Source organism: Pinus tabuliformis, chromosome 4_1 (genome assembly GCF_031772625.1).
Source record: "Pinus tabuliformis cultivar Carrire ecotype Pingquan chromosome 4_1, CPIR1, whole genome shotgun sequence".
NCBI lineage: Eukaryota > Viridiplantae > Streptophyta > Pinopsida > Pinales > Pinaceae > Pinus > Pinus tabuliformis.
The window spans coordinates 782,694,018-782,715,321 of NC_142303.1; positions in this window are offsets into that span (position 1 = coordinate 782,694,018).

Consider the following 21,304-nt stretch of genomic DNA (forward strand, 5'->3'; position numbering starts at 1 on the left):
TGAATGATATCATTTTAATGGTTGGGTTTTGTAAAATTTAAAGTAAATATATTTTATTAATGTAGTTATATAAATTAAATGGTTAGTAAATGTTAATATACATTAATTTATAATAAGTATTAAAATACTTGCTCCATTAAATATTAATAGTTTAAAAGATCATAAAAACTAAATTAGAATTTTATTTTAAATTATTAGTATTTTTTTGACAAAAACGGTTATGGAGTATTTATATTCATCTTGGCCTGAATGCCGAAAATCTGATTACATTGAGGATGTCTATATCCTGTTGCATCTCATTGCTAAGAATGAGAATGCAGTTGAAGCTTGAAGACTTCTTCCTCGATAAGGAATGTTACACAATAATTTGTCACCATTTGTCACCGTCCCTATTACCCCTTTCCCACACTTTGGAGGACTCATTCTGGGACCTGTGAGAAGTGACATAACTTGAAAACACTTGCATTATGTTCCCTTAAGTATGGACTTCATATGCCTTGAAGACATCTCCTGCAGAATATCCTTAAAAAGTCCCCTTTTTCCATTAGCGCGGATCCACAGTGTATCACCCGCGCCAATGGGGGAAATTCTCCAAAGAGGGCGCGCCCGTTGGCGCTCTGTCTCAGAGTCTTACCCGCGCCAACCAAGTTTGGGAAAGCTTTTTAACAAACGCACGCCTGAAAGTTTTTTCCTTTCGACTCATGAAGCTTTTCAAGGATAATGCCAATCTCATGGATGTCGAGATTCATCGTATCTCTATCCATAATAGCTTTTCGAGGATAATGCTAATCCCATGGATGTCTGGATTCATTGTATCTCTTCCTCCTCCTCCATCTATAAAAGCTTGTTCTGTTGCATTTGACAAGCTGGTTTTGGAGCATAAAGAGAATTATACTGTCAGAAGTCTGAGAGATTGCTGTAAGAATCTTCTTTGCATTCATAATCAAAGAGAGAGAGGCTTGTTCCCAATCCTGACAAGCTTTGCAAGACATATGTAGCTGATCACCCAGCCAAAGGAGGATTTGACGTCAGAACTATGGTTGTATACTCCTTTGTTGATTATCAATAATAGATGACTATCGTTATAGTTCCATTCTTGTTGTTCATTGTGATGATGTTCAAGTTATATCTTTTCTGACCGATATATAATTGCATCTATTGGATTTTATGCTTGTATTCGTTGAGTTACTTTGCTCTTTGCCATCTTCTTCCACGCCCTCTCACTCAGAGGATCATATTCCGGATGAGACTTTGTTTCTCATTAGCACCCTCGATCCCTGGTACGGGGATATCATCATATATCTGCAAACGTCCTCCTTTCGCCCCGGCGTGTCCAAAGACGCTCGGCGAAGGATTCGTCATCAGTCTCAACCATACCGTATCATTGGGGATACACTATACCGCCTCGGCACCGACTCTGTTCTCCGCCGATGTCTAACTCTCGAGGAAGCTGAGCGTGTTTTGAATGACTGCCACTCTGGCGCCTGTGGTGGTCACATGTCCGGATATGCCACTGCCCAAAAATTCCTCTGTGCTAGCTACTTTTGGTCCTCTATCTTTAAGGATTGCATTCTTGCCGTCCGCTCTTGTCATGAGTGCCAGATATACCAGCGGAAGATGCGAGCGCCTCTCGCTCCATTGCACCCTGTTGTCACCGTCGGCCCTTTTGCAAAATGGGGCATTGATTATACGACCTGTAACCCTCGCTCGGTCGGGGGGCATGGGTTTATTATCGTTGCCGTCGATTAATTCACTAAATGGGCCGAGGCGATACCCACATTAACTGAAGATGGTCACACAGCGGCGCAATTCTTGTTCAACCATGTTATCTCGCGATTCGACGTCCCTCAAGCCATCGTCACTGATCACGGGAAGCATTTCCGTAATCATATGATGACGGAACTAACAACCTAGTTGGGCTTATGGCACGATAGTTCGACTCCATACTACCCTCAGGCCAATGGCCAAGTTGAAGCTATCAACAAGATTTTGGTTACAATGCTTCAGCGTACCGTTGGCATGCATACGTCTAACTGGCATTTGATGTTGTTCCCTGCCTTGTGGGCCTACCGAACCTCCGTGAAGGATGCCACTGGTTTCACTCCATTTCAACTAGTTTATGGACTGGAGGCTACCCTTCCAATTGAGTGCGAAATCCCTTCATTAAAATTGGTCGTCGAACTACTTCCCAACATTACTCTGTTAGAAGAACGCCTTCTTTACCTGGAACGGCTAGATGAGACCCGTCGCCTAGCCTCTTTGGCCATTGAAGCACAAAAGAAGCGAGTGAAGACTCACTTCGATCAGACTGTCCATCCACATTTTTTTGTTGAGGGAGATTTAGTCCTGCTATACGATCAGGCAAACGATAAGCTGGGAGCTAGAAAACTCGAGCCTATGTGGCTAGGTCCTTACATTGTCAAGAAAGTTTTGCAAAAAGGGGCCTACGAGCTAATTGACTATGAAGGGAACCCTCTCGGGAAGCCCCGAAACGGGCTTTATTTGAAAAAGTACTATGCGTGATGCTTGTACACTTTGTTTTGTACATACATGTACTTTGGCAGGTGTGTTGTGTGTGTGTGTGAATTTTTGTTTTAAAGGCGTGACTGCCTCTTATTGTGTCTTTCGCTTCTTGTGCAGATGTCTGATGCACCTTATGTTGGTTTCGCTGATGGTGCTTGCCGCAGTACTCGCAACTTGTCCTCTGCGGCGTGGGTGATCTATGATCCTCATGGCGAGTTGATAGATCTTCAAGGTGTGTGTTTGGGCCGTACCACTAACAATGTCGCCGAATATTGTGTTGTAATTGAACTACTTGCTGAAGCAATTAATCTCGGCATTCATGCATTGGTAGTAAACCTAGACTCTCAAATTGTCGTCCACCAGCTCAACGGGCAATATTCCGTCAGAGACCATCGCATTCTAAGGTTGTATTTACGTGCGAGATTTTTAGAAAGGAACTTTGATTTCATTACATATCGACACATTCCAAGACAATTGAACACGTTAACTGATGCATTGGCTAACCATGTATTAGATAGACATTTGCGTAATATGTAAAACATCATACAAGAAAGCATATAAAGCACAATAATAAAACCATAGAAATAGGCATATGTATATATATATGTGTGTGTCGTAATGTTTGCACCATGTGCATCATACAGTTCAAAAAATAATACATGTTCCTCTCAAATACATCCGGAGACGACATGTCTCTCAAAAAATATGCATGAAAAAGAAACCTAGGAATCTAGTCCTGGTGGTGCTCATGATAGCACAACACCACGCGCACCAAGCATCTCAACAGACGATGGACATGATTAGGCACCCCCACTGTGTGCCTCTGGTATGCTAGTGGCATATCTCCTAGTCTAGCGTAATCAGGAATCCCTCGGGCAAGTCCCTCGAGATTCTGAATCAGTTCATCCCCTTCGGCACCCTCTTCCTGAGGGTCGGCTGCGGGCTGGTTCCTCCGAGCGATGGGAGACATGCCAACTGGTCGCTCTAGGCCAACATCTGCATGTATATACAATTGTTGTTAGGACAAACATGTATTAACAAAAAAAAAAAAAACACATAAAACATTAAAAAACAAAAAGAGATCTTACCCAGCTCCTCATCCCACTCCTCTCCCTCCGGCAGTGGGAGATCTGGGTCTCCGGTGAAGTCGGTCCCTGCGTATGGCCAATCCTCCACCACAATCAGCTGACGGCGGAGCCATATAAAGAACTCGGGCCTCCAGGACATCTGCTGGCCCCCTCCTCCCCTGGGCATTAGTGCTGCCTAGCGAGCCATCCTAGGCTCTCGTGGCAAAGGATCAGCAACTATAGCTCCCTGTCCCTGAAAAATTGGTAATCGTTCCAAGAAGAACGATACCACGATTGAGCCATACCCAAACTGCTTTACCTTTCCTTGCTTGCACTTTGTAAGCTACCTCTTGATGTTAGTAGTCACTGCGGTGGCCCAGTTAAAGATGGTAGGATTTAGGCATTCTGTGGCCAACAGAAGATGGTTCTTGCTTGCCTCATGGGGCGCCTGCACTCCTGCAGCTCGAGTAATGGTGAATAGTATCACCCTGAGAATCAAGTCCGGAAAGGTTGGAATATCCACCTTTGCACTATTCCTTCCAAATTGTGCCCCTGGGCATACTCGGTCTCGAACTTCAGTCATCTTCTCCCCGGAAGGTCTACTCCCAGTCAAAATAGGCCTCACCCCTCTTCGTGATAACCCCGTGATGAAGTAGACATCGGACACATCGAGCCCCAGCACTTGGTCCCGTAAACGGAACACTTGGTCATCAACATCCCACAGATCAATTATGAATTGTAGTAGCTCGGGCTGAGCGCGCAAGTAAGGCGTAAGAAAGAATTTCTTAAGTCCGTAGTCCCTTAGGGCATTCATACACCCTTCATCCTCAAGGGCCAAAGCATCCTCGGCATCATGTTCTCGTTCCTTCCATTCTACTACCATTTTGCCTGCTTCTTTGCATCCACAAGAACATATAAATCGCGATTAGATCACTGGTAAGCTTACAATCCAATCAGATTTAAAATGCGTTGAGAAATCTTAGGCGGAAAATTGAGTTGCGCGATTGGCGCGATTGTTTCTAAAACAGTCGCGCCAATGAGCGCGACCCCTTTAGAAAAATCACCATATTAGCGCGGGTCCGTGCCGGATACCCGCGCTAACGGGCGAAGCCCTAAATTTTTTAATTCCCCCTTGCAGAGGTCAATCAGGAAGCAAAATGCATAAAAAATGTATGGAAATGGAGCTAAGGGAAGCGCCTCTTACCTAGAACCGACGAAATCCCGAATGGTTGCACGGATTCGCTGTAATCACCGTCTGAAGTTCACTCCCCAAACAGACCACTGCTACTATTCAGAGAGGTAAAAAGTAAAAGTGATTCTATTTTTACCATTTTCACCATATTTATAACTTTTTGACTTATACCTAGGTTTAAAAAGTTACTTTTTGAATATTTTAATATATTTTTGGTCGAAAATGGATTTTATGCTTGCTTTTTGTGCAGCGACAGGTCTTTTACGCAACTTTGATGGTGAAACGAGTTGTATTTTATACTTTTTCGGACTCGGTAAATACACGAAAAAGTCACTATGGAGTCATCTTTCAGCGCTTTTCTGACTCGCTAAACATGAAAAGATCGCCGAGTTATCCCTCTTGACTCGTTAAACGTAAATAAGAGGCGGTCGTCTTTAAACTCTTTTCCGACCGTGTAAAAACAAAAAGATCGTCAGACCCTTGTCGTTTCAGGTTTGTTAACGGTTACGAAGCGACGTGGTTTCGATCACTTTTTTACTTTTTCAGGTCGAAATCACTACTCATGAAAAGTACTCCTTGATCGTAATAGTCGGGCGGTTCTTTCGAGCATTGTTTTATACTTTTTCGGGCTCGAGAGACACAACTTTACGAAAAAGGACACCCTTGGAGTTTTCTTTTCTGCTGTCTTTTCAAACTCTCTAAACATGAAAAGACGCCGAGTTCTTCCTTTGTCAAACTCGTTAAAACTTGATGACATTGGAGTCCGTCGAGATGGCGTTACAAGCATATGCTATCCCCGTCAAGCTTGTTAATAAAAAATAACTGGGGTACTCGCCAGAAATGGTGGGGGAAAAAATGGAACCATAATTATTGTCGTGTCGGCAGTATGTCGCTCTTGAACATGGCACTTGTCTGCTTTTGTGTCTGGGTGGGGACTTCTCATCTCGTTTTTCACTTGCCTCCGTGGTTTTGGGTGATCCTGTTTGACCTCTCATTTGCTCATTGCCTTGTCACCATGACCTTTGATCCATTGATGTCAAATACTGCCAAGTCCACTGTCGTGCCGCCGATATGTTCAAGCGAAGTTGACCTCTGCAGAATAACAACCTCCTTCTGATAGCTCACATAATTCTGATCCACCACAACATTCTTTCTCTGTCTCGTGTCGATGATGTGGGAAACACTATGGCCCACCTTCGATCAAGGTCACTTCCTGTCAACTTCAGCTCATTATCCAGGAAGCTGATCTAGAGACTCCCTTTCGGTGCCTTGGAGCCTGCATGCCTCAATGGCAGGTTCTTCGTGTTCGACGTGAGGTTTTCATCATTGGCTTCCGATCGAATGATTCTACGGGTGTTCGACGCCAGCTCATTGATTCACACGCTATAGATTGTACCTATAGTACCTTGAGGGCCATTGTCATTATTGGTGGTACCTCTCGCGTTTGTTAACAGTTTTCATTATTGACTGGTAATCAGACGATGTTCATGCATGTTCAACTTCAACTCATGTATTCACATGCTTGAACTTGTACTTTTGTTCGGGTCGAGATGGAGCGCAAGACCCTGGATTTTGTCTATTGGAATCCAGGCTGCGATTTTGTGGATTATTGTTACATGACTCATTCACTGGATGGCTGCGACCATGCCTGAGTCTATTCATCGATCCTCACCGGATGGCTGCGCCCATACCATGGATCTAGATTATTATGTACTCTATTATGGATGGCTGCGCCCATACCACATATATCATGTACTTGAGCTATCAGTTGTATCTCTCTATGCAGATTCTCCGGCAGCAGCTACATGTGTTCTTGTAAAGCATTTCACCCCTCTCTCTCTCTCGGGCCTCATGCTTTAGGGGGCATCTGTTACACAATAATTTGTCACCGTCCCTGTTACCCCTTTCCCGCACTTTGGAGGACTCATTCCGGGACCTGTGAGAAGTGACATAACTTGAAAACACTTGCATTATGTTCCCCTAAGTATGGACTTCATATGCCTTGAAGACATCTCCTGCAGAATATCCTTAAAAAGTCCCCTTTTTCCATTAGTGCGGATCCACAGTGTATCACTCGCGCCAATGGGGGAAATTCTCCAAAGAGGGCGTGCCCGTTGGCGCTCTGTCTCAGAGTCTTACCCGTGCCAACCAAGTTTGGGAAATCTTTTTAACAAACGCATGCCCGAAAGTTTTTTCCTTTCGACTCATGAAGCTTTTCATGGATAATGCCAATCTCATGGATGTCGAGATTCATCGTATCTCTATCCATAATAGCTTTTCGAGGATAATGCTAATCCCATGGATGTCTGGATTCATTGTATCTCTTCCTCCTCCTCCATCTATAAAAGCTTGTTCTGTTGCATTTGACAAGCTGGTTTTGGAGCATAGAGAGAATTATATTGTCAGAAGTCTGAGAGATCGCTGTAAGAATCTTCTTTGCATTCATAATCAAAGAGAGAGAGGCTTGTTCCCAATCCCGACAAGATTTGCAAGACATATGTAGCTGATCACCCAGCCAAAGGAGGATTTGACGTCAGAACTATGGTTGTATACTTCTTTGTTGATTATCAATAATAGATGACTATCGTTATAGTTCCATTCTTGTTGTTCATTGTGATGATGTTCGAGTTATATCTTTTCTGATCGATATATAATTGCATCTATTGGATTTTATGCTTGTATTCGTGTCGTTCTTTGCATGTGCAAGTGTCCATTCACGAAGATCGTGAGGATCGTGACCGGCCAGAGAAAAGGAACGGGAGTGTCAACTCTTCTACAACACTAGCATTGGAATCCAAGTAGGTTCTCATAATCCACCTTTAATTTGCAATTAGGAACTTGCATGATAGCATTGTTTGATTGTTGCTAGACCCATTTTGGGCTAGTGGGATTGCCTCTGTCCACAGAGGGGATTTACCTCTCCAACAAGGAATCTATAGATTCGATTTCAGATATTTTTCCCCACTTGAAGATACAAACAAATTTATTTAAGAGCAAGCAGTAAAACATGGCAATAATCAACTTATGGGATGGGTTCCCATGATTCTTCTTCGTCTTTCATCTTGACCCCGACAAAGAGGAGGGTAGCTTTGTTGGCTTCAATGTCCGCCTCTTTATTATGAGTTCTCAGCACATGCTAGTAATTCAACTTCTGAAAAGCGTTTTCCAAGCCCTTAATTCTGGATATCAGCCTTGCTAATTTAAGATTCAAAGATGGGGAGTTGGAAACCATTGCGTTTGTAATGATCTGGGAGTCACCTATAACATTAGCTTCACTTATATTTAAATCTTTGAGGATCTTGAGGCCTTGAAAGAGGGCCAAAGCCTCAGCTTGAATGCTAGATGAATGTCCAAGCCCCCAAGCAAAGGAATGAATTTTTTCCCTAATTGGATTTACAACAACACCTCCTTTCACCAGCTTTGCCCAGATTGCCCTTTGCTGCCCCATCAAAAAACAGAGAGTGCCTTGAGTGTGATTTGAGCTAGTCTTGAAAGTCAGTTTCAGATTTCCTTATTTTCCAGTCTTTAGGAGGAGGGACGTTTCTAACTGCTAATTGAAATTGCAAGTCAAGGAATGATCCCCAAGCAATGTCCTGTTGGCTGAGATTAGAATCATCTTTTATATCAGTCAAGCATTCCTTTAAATGACTTTTAATCTTGATTTCTAAGGCCTTGTGATTCTGATTAGTATTTCTGAAGATTCTTCTGTTTCGTTCTAACCATATCTGCCAACAAATAACCTTTGGAAGGATAGTCCATGGAGTTTTGATTATCTGATTTTTAAGAGGTGGGCCAGGATATCTGATTGCGCAATTAGAAAAAAGATCAGCAGTGGAACAAGGAAGCAAAAAGTTGGGATCCAAATTGTGAATAAAGGAGAACCAGATTTGCTTAGAGAAGTTGCATTCAAGGATTAAATGGACTGTTGTCTCTGCATTTTCGTTGCACAGTGAGCAGATGGAGGGACCGTAGAACCCTTTCCTCTGCAATATGTCATATGTTAGGATTTTGCCATGGCAAAGAAGCCAAGCAAAGAAGTCGACTTTGGGCCATGAAGGAAAACGCCAGACACCCTGCCAAGGTGCTGGGTCAGGGGGGACGTATGGCCTCTCATTCAGCTTGGCATATCCCATGGAGATAGCGTAGCCTCTGGCATTTGGCCCCCAACCTTTCGAATCTCTTTTCCTCATGTGCGTGGGCGCCAAGCCATGAAGGAGGTCAAGCAGCGTGGACCATTCGTTGATCAGATGAGTCGGCACCTCAATACGTTTCCAACCTGCCCAAACAGAATCGCTCCAAAGAGAAATATCCCACAACGAACACAGCCCCTCTCTATCCATCCAGCATCGCAGCGCTCTAATGGAGGCTCTGTCTTCAATTGGGTCCATATTCATGATTTTATCAGTCCAGATGTTGATCTTTTTGCCATTTCCTGGGATCCAGTAGGAGTGCGCATTGATTAAAGGAGCAGCTTTAACATACAGTTTAAGGAAAGACGAGTTAGGCAAATGAATCACATTGTCTAAACAACTAGAACGAGGACCTCTGAGCCAATTGGGCCCAACCAGGCTTGGGCACAATGATCCTCCAGATAATCTTAGCTGCCATAGCCACATTCTGCTGACAGAGGTTTTTGAAATTCAAACCACCCTCCCACAGTGGCTTGGAGATGATTTCCCAACTGATAAGGGGAATCTTGTTTTCATTTTATTTTCCTCCCTTCCAAAGAACCTCCGCATGAACTCTTCCATTTTTCTTAATATGATTGCCGGAGCGAGAAGCCCAACAAATTGAAATAGGGGGAGGCTGGTGAGCACAGATTTAATTAGGACAGATTTGCCAGCAGTGTTGAGCCAGGAGTAACCCCAGGCTTGGATCCTAGTCTTGAATTTTTCAAGCTGAGGGAGCCAGTCTTTGCTTGCAGGTCTCTTATGAAAAACCAGAAGGCCCAAGTATTTGAAAGAGGTCCAAGAAGAGGAGGCTGCAAAACCCAAACATCTAGAAATAACGGAGAGCAGTCTGGGCGAAGTGTTCCAGCTGAAGATGTGACATTTGTTCTTATTTACAACGCTGCCTGAGGCCTCACTGAATTCATCCAAAATTGCTTTAAATTTAGAGGTAGAGGAAAGAGAGGCAGTACCCAAAAGCAGAGTGTCATCCGCAAATAAGGCGTGATTTATGTTTTTGACCCCTCTTGCAATACACAGTCCATTAATATCTTGATCTTGCATCTTTTTGTCTAACAGGAAGCTGAGAACAGAGGCTTGGATGACAAATAGCAGAGGGGAAAGAGGACACCCTTGCCTAAGCCCTCTCGAAGCTTTGAAAAAATCAGTGGCTCTTCCATTTACAAGAGGATGAATCGATGGCTCCGAGATGCATGCCCATATCCATTTAATGAAGTTTGCTCCAAAACCAAACTTGCTCATGACTTTTAAAAGAAAGCTATGATTTACTCGATCAAAGGCATTTGCTAAATCGAGTTTAATCACCATACCTTGTTCTTTTCGAAGAAGACTTGAATGAATTGCCTCTTGAACAAGGATGAAGTTGTCCATGATCTGCCTTCCTTGGATGAAGCCTCCTTGATTCTCCAGAATTATTTTGGGAAGAATGAGCTTCAGTCTATTTGCAATTACTTTGGTGATTAACTTGTACCCAATATTGCATAAGGAAATCAGACGGAATCTGCTGAAGTTGTTGGCGCCTTTTTCCTTGGGTATGAGGGCTAAGAAAGTGGAGTTTGTGCTGCCTCCTATTTTCTAAGTATTTTGAAACTTTTGAACCATTTTGAGAAGATCCTTTTCAACAATTGGCCAACAAACTTGGAGAAACCTGGCAGAGAACCCATTCGGCCCAGGGGCCTTATCTGGATCCATATCAAAAAGGGCCTTTTTAACTTCATCTTTAGTGACTTTGGCCTCAAGGATCTCATTCATACGAGGAGAAATTGCAGAAGGAATAATGTCTAACAGATCTGAGTATTGGTGCGGATCCTTATCTTCACTATACAAGTTTTGAAAGTGAGAAAAGGCTGCTTTCTTAATGTCTTCAAAATCCTTGTGAGTGTCGTTATCCTCCTTGATCTCAGAAATAGTGTTGAAGCATTTCCTGGCCTGGGCTTGTTTGTGGAAAAAAGTAGTGTTCCTGTCCCCTACTTTGAGCCAGAGATTTCGAGATTTTAATCTCTAGTATTCTTCTTCAGCTAAGCAGGCCTTATGAAAGCACTGTTGCAGATGAGCCTCTTGATCTAACAACTCCTCTGTGACTATAGCGTTCTCCATATGAGATTGATGAGAGGCAAGAGAGGCTTTAATGGCTTTTCTTTCTGTATCAGGGTTGGACAGGGTTTTGACCCATCGTTTTAGAACTCCTTTTACCCTTCTAAGCTTTTCCTCCCAGATAAAGAAAGGAGATCCTTTGACAGGTTGGCTCCAACAATCCTTGACTGTTTGCATGAAGTCGAACCCGGGTGGGGAGGCCATAAGCCGGTTGTCCCAACCACGTGGGATAAACGACCACATGCAATAAAATAAAATAATTATATTTATATATACTAAAATTAATATATCACTATTATAATTTTGTAGTTAATTAATTGACCCCTTGATTTCCCATTAGGTATGTTCTTTAGCAACCAAAACTCGACAAATAGACCTAAATGTGAATTGGTTTGTTACACGAAAGTAAGATTAGGTTAAGCAATATGTTTAGTAGATTTGGTAATAATTTATTTTAAATTTTAGGGTAAATTTTGAATTAATGTATTTTATTAATTAAATTTGTTTAAATAAGTTTGCGTTTGATCAACTTTCAATAGATAAATATGTAAAGGATAGAGGATGGTAAATTTTAAAAAGTATATAAAAAAGAGTCAATAAAAGTTAAAGGAAAAGAAAAGAAAAGAAAAATATAATGAACTAAAATTAAATATCCTAAATAATATAAAATAAATAAAAACATTATGATTATAACCAATCATAATGGTTGAATTCAAATGAAATATATAATAAAAATAATATTACTAAACATAACAAAATTATAGACATATTAATAAAAATATAACTATAATATAATTAAAGTAAAAAAAATGTATATAATAACAAATAATAAATATACATTTAAGCGTTATATTTAGAAATGCTTATAATTGAACACCAAACACAAGGGATCTGAAAAGAAAGTAGTTATTTATTCTATTAATAATCATAAAATATTACATGCCAATGTGATTGACCGTGAAGTCCTTGTTTATGGCATGCACGATTGCTCATCAACTGAAAATTCTCAAACACTAAAGCACAATCATGGACCTTGGATGGATCCACCAAGCAAAGTCTCTACGGGGTTTTCATCCTGGGATCCAACTAGAACTGGTCAAGCTGAGTTCTCAACAAACATACAATAAGATAACACAAACTCAGGATGATCCCACTATGAGGCTCCTATCCCCTTTATAGGCTTGAACTGTCTAGAAACTTTATTTTATTATTTTCCCTCGAAAATGAAGGCAAATACCACGGGCCAATACCATGGGAAAATATCACGGTAAATATTGTGGGAATATTTCGTCCACTTTGACCATATCAAGAAAAGGGAATATGACAAATCCTGTTGCCCAAATATTTATTTCCCTAAAGAAATTCACTTCTATCCATAGCAAAAGCATTTGTATACTGATACCAGGATCCAATACAAACCAATGTGTTATCCCATGCCTCCATGTTAAACGATCATGAATGGATCCTTCGATAACTGGATCCCAAACAATCGTCTGGCCAATCCCGCCCTCAATAGATTCACCTAGATCCCAATGCCACCTACATTAGAAAACTTTTGAGGTCTAAAATGGGCCTCCTAAGAAAAATGTACAACCAAAATAAACTTTATAAGAACTAATAGGATTCAAGATGATGATGTCAACCATGGGGGATGATTCACCATTTTTGGGGTAAAAAAGTAAAAAGATTAAAATATAATAAAATAATAAAACTATTTTTTCAACTTGTATTTTCAACTTATCTCCCTAAGGTTTTACTCAAATTTCAAGCGGGAGTACTTGTTGGATGCAAAATTTAATTCCTCATCCAAGGAGTACCCATTTTGCATACTTTCGATGGTCACTGCGATACGAAAAATGATAAATACATGAAAAAACGTGATTGGAATCATGTTTTTCATGTATTTCTCATTTTTCGTGTAGCAGGGTCCATCGAAAGTATGAAATGTGGGTACTCCTTGGATGAGGAATCAAACTATGCATCCAGTGAGTTTTCCCACTCGAAATTTGAGCAAACCCATAGGGAGATAAGTTTAAAATACAAGTTGAAAAAGTAGTTTTTTCTTTTTTCCCTCTAAAATTTGATGAAATAATCTAATCTTATTTTATTATTTCCACTATTATTTTATAATTTCCTTAGGAAGCCCATTTTAGACCTCAAAATTCCCCTAATGAGTCATGAGACCTGTAGGTTATGATACCATCTTAGCCCTTCCTTACTACCTGTGCCTAAGGACCCAAGCTGTCATATGCTCTTGGCTAAAGGTATCCTCCTAGGAATCATCCCATCAATAGAGTTCCAACTCATAATCTCTCACCAATCCATCTCGTGGGAAGGATCTAATGCATGAATTCCTACACATGGAATAAGTCTACCATGTTGATGTTGCTCGATGCTCCACTGATGTTTCTCCACCCGATCACCCAACATGATCCATTTGGAGAAGTCTACCCTGCTCTCCCTAATGTATAAAGGTGGGTTGGTAGTGTCGTAAGCCATATCTATGTACTCTTGTAGAGGGATGCTATGGAATTCCCAAATGTATTCCTCTTGCTACCTTGTGAGGAACTTGAGATGTTTCTCTACACTAGACAACTTGGTTGTCGACTCAACACATACCTGTTATAGACATTTTTGGGCACTACAAACCCAAGCATGAAATGTCCATAAACCAAGGGCTTCGAAGTCCCTAAAAGTGTTGTTCTAACCCCTAAAGGAACAAGGTCAACTGATTACAGCTTCTCCCAGAAGTTCTCCATGAAAAACTGCTCAGAACTGGTCAAAACAGGATCATTTCAGCTGCTCCATAGGCAAAGTGCATTGCATCTCACCTAAACACATTGTGTGGGTGCGTTTCATTTCAAAAAACCCTTCTATGGGGTGCGATGGGCGAGAAGTGACAAATGGCAGTGTCATTCCGCGAGGTGGAGAGGCATGGAAACTTCCAGAAACTTCTCCTGTGACACTTGCCTCTCTGAATTCGACCAAGGATGAGTAAGAGATCATCAATCTCCAAGTGGAAGCAAGAACTATCAGAGGGAAGACACTAATCAGATCACAAGCTGACTCATCTCCCTTACAGATATATCTATATATATCTATATATATATATATATATATATATGGATCCCTCATCCCAGAGATCCAGGGGCTGGAATTTTTCATATTGTAAGGAATTGCTGTTGGTTTCTTGAGATAACATCAGATTGTTGGGTGATCTAAGCTTTGTATGAGGTGAAGAGGGGCTTCCTTGCTGAGAGGATGATGTTGGGTCAGAACAACTGGTTGTAACTCCCTTGGCTCTTTCTTGTTTATCAATAAAAGCTATTCAAGTTTTCCTCCATACTCTTGTGTCATTTATGTTTTATGCATTTGTATGGTCAATTTACATTTGATCCTAGATTGTTTATGATTATAGATCCATGTTCTTGTATAGTGCTATGCTACTGTGATCTTACAGGTACTCTGTGAAGCTGGGCGTGCAAGGGAATAAGTAGCGAAAGACTATCAAGAGAGAAAGGAATCGAACTAGGAGATTAGCGCAAGACAAAGGTTGGTCTTCTTTGTTCTTCTCTCATCTATATTTCATAAAGGAAAAACGAAAGTAGCTTTACTTTGTTTGTTTCTAAGGCAGCTATCACACCTTAGTGGGATAAGCAGTTCTCTGTAGACACTTTTCCTTGTAACAAAATGGCGACTCCACTGGGGACGAATTAGTTTGTTTGTTCATCTTCCTTGTTGTCTATTTTATAAACTTACAGACGGAGCCTGAAGTCGAGTCAGGTAGCTTTCGAACTGCATTTTCTATGCAAATGCAAAGTAGATAAATGCCGCTTCAGTCAATCTCCGGGATTTGTTTATAAATTAAACAACTGATTTACAAACTTTCTGATTTCCCCTTGTGGTAGCTCTTAGATCCTCCTTAGATCTACCCCTGATTGTTGCATTACTGATTACCATTTGCTCGGCCAAAACCCATGAAATGAACTACAAACTGTGACCCGGAACCCAAGCAAAGTCTCGTCTCTGGCCCAGCGCAGGTACTGTTCTGTGAATCTGAAATTTAGCGCACTTCCCGAGTGTAGTAGGTGCGCTGCATTTCAAATTCCCTGTGTTACAGGTGCGCTGATCAGACTAGGCATTGTTCAGTTTTGGTTTCTGTGATTCATTCTTTCCAGTTTTATTCATGAATTTTGCTGCCTGTGATCAGTATATCTCTGTTTGAAATCCCTTTTCCTTGTTGTTATTTCACCTCCTTTGTACAAAAGAACTGTAAATGTTTTTGTGTATTTGTTGAGTCATTTTCAGTTCTCCTTTGCAAAAAGTAACGTAATCGTACTGTCGTCCTTTGATTTGAAAGTGTCGCAAGTGTCGTTTTCAGTCATAAAAAAGAGTTTGGTTGATGTAGATAGTCGATTATCCTGTTACTGTTGTATTTGGTCTGAATTTGTAATTTTTCTAGTGTCGAAAGCAAGTATCCATTTCCAAATCGTAAAGTGTTGTGATTGTCTCCATTTTTTATTTCGAAAAGAAACTTGTTGGTAATTGTCGCTTGAAAAGTAATTCAGATTTGTGCATTATCTTTCTTTTTTCCATTCACATACTAAGAAAGCCGAAAACAAATACATGCATGTGCATTTTCATTTAGACTGTTTGATTGGTTTGATTTAGGACAGTGCATTTAGAGTGTGCTCTTTGCTCTTTGTGAAAGAATACTATCTCTCTTTCCTTAGTAGCTAGGATTTTCATTTCACAAAGAAGATAAAAGACTGTTTATCATCTTAGATTGGATTTTAGGAATTATACATCTACATCTCGCGGTGAACCTGAAAGGAAATTTTCATAAACAAGATCAACTATAAAATAAATTCAATGAATCTAACAACGCTTTGGAACCTAACGCACAACATTTATAAGTCTAGGCTAGAGACGTATTCCGACGTCGTAAAGCCTGGTAACTGTTGTTCTCATAGATGGTTGGGTGATTCCTCCACTTTGAGACGATAAGTGCCAGTACAGACTTGTGCTCCCACGTACCGTCGAGTATATTTTGGGAGACCACAATAGGCTTAATCCTTTATCCATAGGAAGTCATGTCTCCTGCCCTATTGATCGCAATGCACTGAACACAACATTCGGGAAGATTGACTGTCGTACCATACAAAGTATTATGCAGTTTTGCGATTGGTTTGGTAATCCCTCTACCTAGATTTCCAGAGCAGTCCCTTTCGTTCCTTTTCAGACTCCTTAACGGAAAAGGTCCATCTGAGCACTTATCACTTCAGGCTCATTAAAAATCGAAGGCGACTAGAGTCATCTTTTGTTTTTTCTCGACTCTTAAAAATTGAAAAAACGAGTTGTGTCAAAGCATCTAAAATTTATTTTAAACGGAATAATCATCACCCTTTCCTACGTTGATCTTAGGTTGAGAAATGGAACCCACCAACCAAGGAATTCCCCTTGGAGGAAATCCTAGTCCCTTCTCCTCTTGGGGAGATGTTGGTGCACCCCATATGGCCACATTTTCGCTTCCAAGATTGACAATCGGCTTGCCCGTATGGCTCTTCTCAACCTCTGTCGTTCAGAACACCGCAATTCCTAAACAATCGAGTCGGCAACTAGACGAATCCAGAGTTACCCACCAACCTTCTACTTCCTCCAATTCTTCCTCTCCTCCTTATTCTTCGCTTGATGGGGTTGGTAAAGCCAAAAATCAAGTACCTAAGAAGAAGAAGGAAAAGAAGAAGAAAGAGAAGAAGAAGAAGGAGCCAAAAGCGAAAGGGGGCAACCAAGCATCGTCTAGCGAAAATCCACACACTGCACCGACCAGACCTAAATCGCCATGTGTCATTTGCAAAGGAGACCACTATCATAGATATTGTCCTTGCATCCCTCGGATCTTAAGGGACTAGTCTCCTCGTTTGCACAACCCGGTGTTGTCAACCTCTGATGATCATGTTGAAAGCACACCGTCGACTAGTGAAAGTGAAGCCCCAGGACAAAAAGGAAAATATAGATTTCCTTGTAAACTGTGCGAAGGCGACCATGCTGTCCACCGTTGTCCCTTCTTAGACGAGGCTAAAAGAGTTTTGGATGATCGTCCGGTCTCACCATTACGACTTCCTCCTGGATATAAAAAACTCTTTCCGAGTCCGTCACTAGTTGGAAAGCCAGCTGACCCGCTCAGGTGGTCGGCCGAAGCATCTATCATTGAAGACAAACCATCTGAACCCATACCAGACGAAAGTCAAAAGGTCGAGGCGGCAGTTGACCCGGTCTTGCCTTCAGAGGTTCCATCTTCAGATGATACAATCACAGAAGAGAATAAGGATGACACTGTCCAAATTCTTTTCGTAAGCATAGACTCCGATGAACATGGGGGCAATTTACTCGTTCCTTTACTGCAGGAAGGAAGTTCGTCAGAGTCGTACCCGACCGTCTATTCGGTCCCACCTCCAAGCAACCTAGTTGTTTCCTTCGACTGGAATCAACTAGGCAGACCCCGTTTACCGGCTAGTGTACCATTCCGAATTATTGCTCAAGTATATAGAATGGTTATGGCTGGTACCATCATAGATGAAGGGGCTTCTGTGAGTATCCTTTCCTCGACTGCTTGGAAAGCGCTTGGTTCGCCATCGCTTTTTCCTGAGATGAGAAATCTAACAGGCTTTGACAAAGGAACCAGTCGACCGTTAGGGATCCTTCCCAATGTGCCCATAACATTGAGAGGGAAAACTGTTCACATGAACATAATGGTAGTTCAAGGACCCCTGGATTATAATCTACTCCTTGGATGAGACTATATTTATTGCATGGGAGCCATTGTCTCATCACTCTTTAGAGTAATGTGTTTTCCGCACGAAGGAAGAGTGGTCAAGCTCGTAGACCAACTTTCATTTCCCGGATCACGCATAGCAAATAGTCATATACCATCCCTCAATGGTCTTTTCACACAAGGAATGGCTCATCAATCCCCAATCCGTCCACCTGATGAGAGCGAGTGATTCGGGGGACATGACTGAAACCCAAGGGGCATGCACCCTGGTCTGCTTCGGCAGGAAAACTTCGGGTATAGGGTAGGTTTCCGCGAGAGATATATGACTAGTCTGTACTCCCGTCCGTGATTGGAAGAGGGAGTTATTCTGGAATAATATTCTCTTGTCAAAGTTATGTGAGTGGACTAGTCTCCTCCACTCGCCTTTGTCTATTTCGGTAGACATCGCCGAGGAAATGTTTTGTTTGCGCTGTGAATAGAACAATCTTTGGTAACCTGAAAGAGGTAAACCTTTCTTGATAAAACAAATGTTTTGTCGTTAGAACAAAAGGTAACCTTGAAACTTTATTTTATACCTGGGGGCATGCAAACCTTTTGGCATGCAAGCAAAGAGCGATCATTCATCTATTTTTTGGATTGGTCGTTTCCTAACTTGCATAAAGAAAGGATGTGGGGAAAAACTCTAAAAATTGCCATTTTTAAATGGGACATTCTTATTATGTGACTAGATTAATCGAGTAGTTTTAGCGCATAGTTCAAGCTCGTTAAAAAATAAACATAAGCCATGAGCAAATGTTTCCCCCCGCGTTTAAGCTCATTAAAAAATGAACTATTTCCCGGTAAATAACCATCGTGAATGTAGTACTTCAGCCTTTAAAAGCCTTGGTCGTGTTCTCATCATCACCTCCACTCTGTATTGGCCGATCATTCACCTCCATTTGGTTGTTTACCCCTTTTGAGGAACAACTGCGAAGAGTGATCTCACTAGCCATCCTTGTAACACTGCCGTGATTGGAACATTCAAAACTTTACCTGGAATCAGCTGCTACCCAATTTTATCACTCGTTCCTCAAAAGACGAGTCTCCTTTAAGCTCTTTTCAATTGACTCGTAAAATATGAAAAGATTGCCGAGCCATTGGCCTCTCCAGCTTGTTAAAGGGGCCGGAAGTGCTATCCCTCCTCTAAATTTTAATCTTTTTGGACCTGAGGGATTATTACATAAAAAGATCGAGTGATTGTTTTGTTCGGCTCATTAAAAGTATCGAAAATTCATCCCTTCTGTATTATTTTATACTTTTTCGGACTTAAGGGATTAGATGACGAAAAAGGAATTTTGGAGTTTCCTTTACGTTCCTTTTCTGACTCTCTAAAATTGAAAAGGACCGAGTTATCTTTGTCGTTAAACTCGTTAAAACTTAATAGCGACAAACTTGTCCATAACAAACAAGAACGAGTTTCACTATCGCTAGGCTCGTTAAAACATAGCGATGGGTTTGCCCAAAGGGAAAATTATAGAACAAGCATATGTTATCCTCCTCAAGCTTGACAAAAATAAAGAGGTACTGGTCAGCAGTGACTAGGGAAAATTGGGAAGAAAACTTGAAGAAACTTTGTTGGTAGCAAGTCACTCTTGAACATGACACTTTCACTCCACATCCAAGTCGAGTTGGGTTGTTTCATTCACCGGTCAAATCACCATGGTCCCATCACACCATCCACATTTGGGGTTAATGCTACCAGTGCATCACGTCAGTGTCGCCGATATGTTCAAGAGAAGTCATTCAGAGAATTCACTTGTGTCTCATCCGCTACAATACATTTACACTCCATTCTTTCATGACCACCACCCTGAACCATATGTCATCAGATCGTTTTCACCTCCATTAAAATCATTTGCTCCGTTCCATGTCATTGATGTGCGATTCATTAAGGCCCTCCTGTGATGGATCGCTTCTTGTCGACATCAGCTCATTATCCAAGAAGTCGATCTAGGAACACCCCGTTTAGTACTTTGAAGCTTGCATGCCTCAATGGCAAGTTTCTCACTTCCAGCGACAGGTTTACATCAATGACCTTCAACCGAAAGATTTTGCGTGGTGTTCGACGCCAAGTCCTTTATTCACACCATGTGAATTGTACTGCAGTACCTTGAGGGTCATTATCATTATCGGTGATTCCTCTCGCACCTGTTAATAGCTTACATCATTGGCTGGTAATCAGGCGATGTCTTTCCATGTTCGACTCCAGAACATCTCTCACATGGATAGACTTGTACTGCGAGTGAAGATCGAACGAGATTGAAGACCCCGGATCTAGTTTCATCCATCTGGGCTGCGATATATATTAAGGGAAATAAAGACATCAAATGTACATTATTTCTGCACAGATAATCATCCAATCAAAGGGATGATGACTCTACCAGAATCATCAGTCTACACTCAGACGATTGTCTATCCTATGTACGTGAAAATGAATTTATAAAGCTGAGCATGGGAATGCCCGCCTCAGCTAGATCATGAAAATATTATGAAGATAATGTATTGTATTGTATCTTATTACAGGTCTCCTCCCAGCTTGAAAGAACTTCAGATCCTCATAATAAAGCATTTCACCCGACATCAAAAGATTAACGACCTCATGCTTTAGGGGGCAACTGTTATAGACATTTTTGGGCACTACAACCCCAAGCATGAAATGTCCATAAACCAAGGGCTCCTAAGTCCCTAAAAGTGTTGTTCTAACCCCTAAAGGAACAAGGTCAACTGATTACAGCTTCTCCCAGAAGTTCTCCATGAAAAACTGCTCAAAACTGGTCAAAACAGGATCATTTTAGCTGCTCCATAGGCAAAGTGCATTGCATCTCACCTAAACACACTGTGTGGGTGCGTTGCATTTCAAAAAACCCTTCTATGGGGTGCGATGGGCGAGAAGTGACAAATGGCAGTGTCATTCCGCGAGGTGGAGAGGCATGGAAACTTCCAGAAACTTCTCCTGTGACACTTGCCTCTCTGAATTCGACCAAGGATGAGTAAGAGATCATCAATCTCCAAGTGGAAGCAAGAACTATCAGAGGGAAGACACTAATCAGATCACAAGCTGACTCATCTCCCTTACAGATATCTATATATGGATCCCTCATCCCAGAGATCCAGGGGTTGGAATTTTGCATATTGTAAGGAATTGCTGTTGGTTTCTTGAGACAACATCATATTGTTGGGTGATCTAAGCTTTGTATGAGGTGAAGAGGGGCTTCCTTGCTGAGAGGATGATGCTGGGTCAGAACAATTGGTTGTAACTCCCTTGGCTCTTTCTTGTTTATCAATAAAAGCTATTCAAGTTTTCCTTCATACTCTTGTGTCATTTATGTTTTATGCATTTGTATGGTCAATTTACATCTGATCCTAGATTGTTTATGATTATAGATCCATGTTCTTGTATAGTGCTGTGCTACTGTGATCTTACAGG